The sequence below is a fragment of the Mirounga leonina genome, unplaced genomic scaffold, assembly GCF_011800145.1.
Source record: "Mirounga leonina isolate KUSES-001 unplaced genomic scaffold, KU_Mleo_1.0 Mir_176, whole genome shotgun sequence".
NCBI lineage: Eukaryota > Metazoa > Chordata > Mammalia > Carnivora > Phocidae > Mirounga > Mirounga leonina.
In genome coordinates this window covers 31,023,088-31,030,338 of record NW_023270454.1, presented here as the reverse complement: position 1 = coordinate 31,030,338, position 7,251 = coordinate 31,023,088, and the positions used below count along the sequence as shown (strand labels likewise).

The window sequence follows — 7,251 nt, the reverse complement described above, 5'->3', positions numbered from 1 at the left end:
TTTGAAGAGACAGAACAAACATCAGGACGTAAGGATGTTAGAGTTATCAGGCTGGAAATTTAACACAGGTATAATCAATATGCTAAGGTCTCTAATGGATAAAGTAGACAGCATGCAATAGGTGAACATTATAAACAGAGAGGTGGAAATCCTAACAAAGAATCAGAAAGAAATGCTAAGCAAACAAAACAACTGGAGTGAGGTGAAGAATGCTTTTAACAGGTTTACTAATTGACTGGATGTGGTTGAGAAAAGAATATCTGAGCTTGAGGATATATCAATAGAAACTGCAAAAACTGAAAAGTAAAGAGAACAAAGACTGAAAAAGAGAGAATGGGCTACCCAAGGACTGTGGGACAGCTACAAAAGGCGTAACATATGTGTAGTGGGAATACCAGAAGAAGGAAAGAATGGAACAGTAGAAACATTTGAAGCAATAATTACTGAGAATTTCTACGGTTTAATATCAGACACAAACCACAGATCCAGGCAGCTCAGAGAACACCAAGCGGAACACATACCCCCCCCCCAAAAAAAAACTATAGCTACATATGTCATTTTCAAACTACAGATAATTAAAGATAAAGAATAAATTTTGAAAGAAGCTGGGGGTGGGAGGACTCTTTACCTATAGAGGAACAAAAATCAGAATGAAATTAAACTTCTCAGAAACCAGGCAAGAGGCGCCTGGGTGGCTCAGTCGTTGGGCATCTACCTTCGGCTCACGTCATGATCCCAGGGTCTTGGAATCGAGCCCCACATTGGGCTCCCGGCTCTGCGGGAAGCCTGCTTCTCCCTCTCCCACTCTCCCTGCTTGTGTTCCCTTTCTTGCTGTGTCTCTCTCTATCAAATAAATAAATAAAATTAAAAAAAAAAAAAAGGAAGAAAAGAAAAGAAACCAGGCAAGCAAGAAAATGGTGGAGCGAAATACTTATAGCGTTGAGGATACAAGTTAATAAACAGAAGTAAATTGCTTTCCTATATACTAGCAATGAACAAATGGAAAGTAAAAACCATAATGCCATTTACATTAGCATCCACAAAAATGGAAATATTTAGGTATAAATTTAACAAAATATGTATAAGATCTATATGAGTAAAAACAAAATCAAAATGATAAACAAAATCAAAGAACCAAATAAATGGAGAGATACCGCATATTCATGGTTAAGAAGACTCAATATTGTCAGTGGCCACGGCAGCGGCAGCAGTGACTGGAGCCTCTGATTGGGTTTCGGGGTCCGGTACCGGAACCAATCAGTGCGGGCAGTGAACTGGGGCGGGGCGCGGAGGGCGGCACCGAGTGCATTTCACGGTCTTCTGGAATCTTCTGAGTGGAACTCACTGTGGACAGGATACTCACTTGGAGGGATCATGGAGCAGGATACAGCAAACAGCCATAGTTGGACAGAGCAGATTGTTGTGCAGGCTGGACAGGTTCAGCAGCAGGTGCAGGGCAGTGGAGACCAATTAATCCCATCAGCTGGCCAACCCGTCATGGTCCAAGCTGTCCCTAGTGGACAAGGTCAAACCATCATGTGAGTACTTGTGTGTGGAACTCAGGGTTTGCAGCAGATACAGCTGGTCCCACCTGGACAGACTCAGATCCAGGGTGGGCAGGCTGTGCAGGTACAGGGCCAGCAGGGCCAGCCCCAGCAGATCATCATCCAGCAGCCCCAGACGGCAGTCACTGCTGGCCAGACCCAGACCCAGCAGCAGATTGCTGTCCAGGGACAAGTGGCACAGACCGCTGAGGGGCAGACCACCGTCCATCAGCCAGTTCTTGTGGACGGCACCGTTCTACGGCACGTTACAGTCCCTGTTGCAGGCACGATCACCATCCCAGCAGCCAGTTTGGCAGGAGCACAGATTGTTCAGACAGGAGCCAACACCAACACAAGGAGCAGTGAGCAAGGAGCTGTCACTGGGACACGACCAGTGGCAGGCAACATGGTCTCGGCACTGTCCTGCCATGGCTTGGAAGCCTGGTGAAGGTTGTCGGTTTTTCTCCCCATAGGAAGAGGGTAGTCCCCATATGTACGGTCCAAACCAAGCAGATGAAAAAGCAATGACACAGATCTTCCGAGTGTCCTAACCCCAGGCCATGTGATGGAGCAGATCAAGACTGTTTCCCACAGTTCCAGGAAATTGATCACCTCTTCCAACGGGACACTGATGATTCGTGCTGCCCTTTTCTACAAGACAGAAACTACTTAGTTTTTAGTTTTTGTTTTTTGTTTTTTTTTCCCATTCTTCCCCTTAGGATTTTTTTTTTTTAATTTTTAAAATTTTATTATGTTAGGTTAGTCACCATACATTACATCCTTGTTTTTGATGTAGTGATCCACGATCCATTGTTTTAGTATAACACCCAGTGCTCCATGCAGTACGTGCCTTCCTTAATACCCATCACCGGGCTAACCAATCCCCCCTCCCCCCTCCCCTCTAAAACCCTGTTTGTTTCTCAGAGTCCATAGTCTCTCATGGTTCATCTCTCCCTCCGATTCCCCCCCCCCATTTTTCCCTTCCTTCTCCTAATGTCCTCCATGCTATTCCTTATGTTCCACAAATAAGTGAAACCATATGATAATTGACTTTCTCTGCTTGACTTATTTCACTTAGCATTATCTCCTCCAGTCCCATCCATGTTGATGTAAAAATTGGGTATTCATCCTTTCTGATGGCTGAGTAATATTCCTTTGTATACATGGACCACATCTTCTTTATCCATTCATCTGTTGAAACCACTTAGTTTTTAGTAAGTGGCTATTATAATTGCAGTGATATCTGGCAAACTGAAGTTGCAAGCCTTTGTCTTGCCCTTTCAGACGGACCTATTTCAGACTGTTGATGACATTGACATTTCATGGATTAGGATGATGCAAGGAACCTGTGCACATAAGTGCACACATAGCACTTATGTTGGCTTCTGAAGCCAGCTAGCCATCTTAGCAGGGGAAAACAACTTTCCCAACCCAGACTGCAATCAGGGAAGCCCAGGTCCACTCCTTCCCATGGAATCTAAGCAACATCCATGGGGGATGGGGGAATCTGATGGGGGAATCTCAGGCTGACTCACTGGACACTCTGTATTCAGAGGTGGCTTCAGGCAATGAAGTTCCATCTCATGACATGGAAACAATACATTCTCTGAGATACATTCATCCTAATAATAGGAATCTCTGTCTACTCAGATGATAGGTTGGTATTTTTGGACTCCAGCGAAGAAAAAGCTAACTCTGGGGATAGAATGACAAAAGACTCAAGCACTAAAAATATAAATTGCGGAATCTCTCTTTTTTTTAAAGCTTTGATAAGATGTGATCTGTTTGTCAGCTGATAGATCATCTGGACCATAGTTCTTACTTCTGCTACTTTTAAAATAATTTAGAAGGTATTGGGCCTTGAAACTACCTTTTGTAAGTAGAGGACAAAACCATACAACTTCTGTGCTAAAGTGCTGAGGACATTTGTAGTAACTCCTAAACAGATAGCCAAACTAGAGATTTTTTTTTTTTTTTTTTAGTAGGCTCCACACCCAGCATGGAGTCCAATGTCGGGCTTGAACTCACATCCCTGAGATCAAGACCCAAACTGAGATCGAGAGTCAGATGCTCAACCGACTGAGACACCCAGGTTCCCCTAGAGATTGTCAATCATAGGCTTGGTGACAGCATTTGGGGAAGAGAAGGGTTCACACGTGTTGTAGTCTAGCAGAAGAAGAGAGAGTAGTATATATACCCATGTGTTGTCACATAGTATGAGTCTCCAGGGGATGAATACCTGGGCTGGATCATGAAGATATAAAATAATATAATTTACATTTATACCATGACCTTTTAACAAGCTTGGAAAGAGAGAAGTCTGAGAACTGCTCTTTGATGATTTCTGTCTGGAAAGCATTGTTCAGTCACGAGCTTCTGGACATATTCCAGCTTACCTGCTCGAGTTTAAGGTGAACGTTGGCTTCACTCCTGCAGCACTTTGTTTTGTGCTGGCTCCAGAGAGTGAGCATTCTCTATCTTACCCTGGCAGCTAATTCTTTGGTGCCAGTTGCCATGGTTCTCCTTTTCTACATAGGCCTTGTACAGCAGAAAGGTTTTTACACTGCATCCATGTTCTGGGGATAAGCTGCCAACTGGTAAAGGTGATGCCGGCAGGGTCAAGAACTGGGCCACAGTTCCCAGAATGGACTGTGCCTCAGAAATCTCTTTCCTAGATGTTGAACCTTGGGGAACTAAGATGATAGTTCAGAAAAGAGTTGCTGCCTTTCTAGAAACAAGGAAGACCTAATTCTTTTGAAGATCATTTGGGTTTGATTTAAATACCAAGAGTAAGGATTGGCACTTTCTTTGATTTCATTCTAATTGTATTAAGAGGGAAAAGAAAATAAACCCTTTGAAGAAAATATTACAAAGGGAAATCATTGTAATGGTGGAAATAGAGGTACAGAACTATGCAAAGAAAAGCAGGAAATAAAGTTTCTCCCTAGTCCCTGGTATCTAGTCATCTGTCCTGGCTTCCGCATGTCAGGAGAGGCCAACTTTTTGGCTCTTGACTTAAGTTTCAGACATTGACTTTATTCAATAAGCCCTAAGTTTTTCAGATGATAGTTCACTAACAACAATGAGGGATTTCTATCCCGTGGTTTGTTTAGGAGTCTTTAAGATGCTGAGCTCAGAAAGTCCTTAGATCTAAGCCCACAGCAGTTCTAAAATGTTATTTATTTGTGTCTGTAAGTTTGTAAATGGTAATATCAACCTCATATTGTTGCAGACTTTTTTTCCCTATGAGTTTGAGTTATGTTTTGTTTGAAATGAAATGCTTCAGTTATCATTTTGCTGCTGCATTTCAGATAGGTCATGGCCCTTCTATTGTGGTGATTTTAGCACACCATACTAACCCACAAAGTGGGGAGTTGAGGTTTGGATTTTTTTCTTTATTACTAGAAGTTCTTTTATTTGTCCTTGTGACTATAGTAATGACTTCATAGATGCAGAAAGAGTGAATGGATGACTGAATAATTGGTTTAATGCATAGTTATTTCACTTCTTGAGTGCTCTTTTTGGCAAGATAATTGTAAATGTATATATTTTAATTGCACCAGTACATTGAATATGTCAGTGTCTATTATACCACTGGACCAACAGAGCTTTTTCTGGCTGTTGGGTGCCTGATAATAACATCTTAATTTTCCTTTGGGATTCAACAACATAGGTTTTTCTCCCAGCAGTCGGGGGAATATAGATGATTGATCATTGATGTCATTGCAATTGTTATTTTTTAATTTTTTAATTCTGTTATGTTATGTTAGGCACCAGACAGTACACAATTGTTATTTTTTAAAATAAATGTGTAAAAATACTAAAAATTGAAAAAAAAAAAGACTCAATTTTGTCAAGATGTCAGTTCTTCTAATCTGATTTGTAGATTCAATGGAATCCCTATTAAAATCCCAGCAGTTATTTTATGGATTTTGACAAACTGATTCTTATGTTTGTAGGGAGAGACAAAAGACCCAGCATAGCCAAGACAATGTTAAAAGAGAACAAAGTCTGAGGACTGACACTACCCAACTTCAAGATTTATTATCAAGTTACCAAAATGAGGACAGTATGGTATTGGCTAAAGAACAGACAGATCGGGATGCCTGGGTGGCTCAGTCGTTAAGCATCTGCCTTCGGCTCAGGTCATGATCCCAGGGTCCTGGGATCGAGCCCCGCATCGGGCTCCCTGCTCTGCGGGAAGCCTGCTTCTCCCTCTCCCACTCCCCCTGCTTGTGTTCCCTCTCTCGCTGTTGCTCTCTCTGTGTCAAATAAATAAAATCTTTAAAAAAAAAAAAAGAACAGACAGATCAGTCGAACACAAGAGAGAGTCCAGAAATAGACCCTCATAAATATAGTCAACTGATCTTTGACAAAAAAAAGCAACAACAATGCGATAGAACAAAGATAGTCTTTTCAACAAATAGTACTGGAACAATTAGACATCACATGCAAAAAAAAAAAAAAATCAGTGTAGACACAGACCTTATATCCTTCACAAAACCGAACTCAAAGTGGATCAAAAATCTATATGTAAGAACAAAACTATAATACTCCTAGAAGATAGCATAGGAGAAAATCTAGATGACCTTGGATATAGTACTGGCTTTTTAGATACAACATCAAAGGCAAAAACAGTGAGAGAAATAATTGATAAGCTGGACTTTATTAAACTAAAAACTTCTGCTTTGTGAAAGGTAATGTCAAGAGAATGAGAAGATAAGCCACAGATTGGGTGAAAATATTTCCAAAAGACACATCTGATAAAGGAATGATAGCCAAAATATACAAAGAGCTTTTAAAACTCAACAATAAAAAAAAAACCCTGAAAAAAACATAGTTTAAAGACCTTAACAGTACGTCACTAAAGAAGATAGACACATGGCAAATGAGCATATGGAAAGATGCCTAACATCATATGTCATTAACGAAATGCAAATTAAAACAACAGGAGATACCACTACACACCTATTAGGATGACCAAAATCCAAAACACCAAATGCTGTCAAGGATATGGAGCAACAGGACATCTCATACACTGATGGTGGAAATGCAGTATAGAACAGTCACTTTAGAAGACCGTTTGGCACTTTCTTACAAAACTAAACATATTTTACCCTATGATCCAACCATCCTGCTCCTTGGTATTTACCCAAAGGAGCTGTAAACTTACGTCCACACAAACTCTGCACACAATGTTTATAGCAACTTTATCCATAATTGCCAAAACTTGGAAACAACCAAGATGTCCTTCTGTAGGTGACTGAATAAGTAAACCGTGGTGCAACAGATAATGGAATATTATTCAGCGCTAAAAAGAAATGAGCTATGAAGCCATGAAAAGATGTATAGGAACCTTAAATACATATTATTAATTTTAAGAAGTCAATATGAAAAGGCTACATACTGTATGATTCCAACTATCTGACATTCTGGAAGAGGCAAAACTATGAAGACAGCAAAAAGATTGCAGGGGTTGGTGGGACAGGTGACGAATAAGAGGAACACAGAGGACCAACCGTAATGGTTGATAAATGTCATTATCCCTTTTGTCTAAGCTCATAGAATGTTCAACATCAAGAATGAACCCTAATGTAAACTATGGATTTGGGTTGATATTGATGTATTAATGCAGGGTCATCAGTTGTACCAGATGTACAACCCTGGGGGGGATGTTGATAATAGGGGAGGCTAGGCAAGTGTGTGG

The 7,251-nt window shown here is 40.8% G+C and overlaps 1 pseudogene; it reads left to right on the top strand.

The window, feature by feature from the left end:
- Window positions 1–1,177: 1,177 nt before the first annotated feature.
- Window positions 1,178–2,016, top strand: LOC118022436 (annotated as a pseudogene).
- The last annotated feature ends 5,235 nt before the right edge of the window (window positions 2,017–7,251 follow it).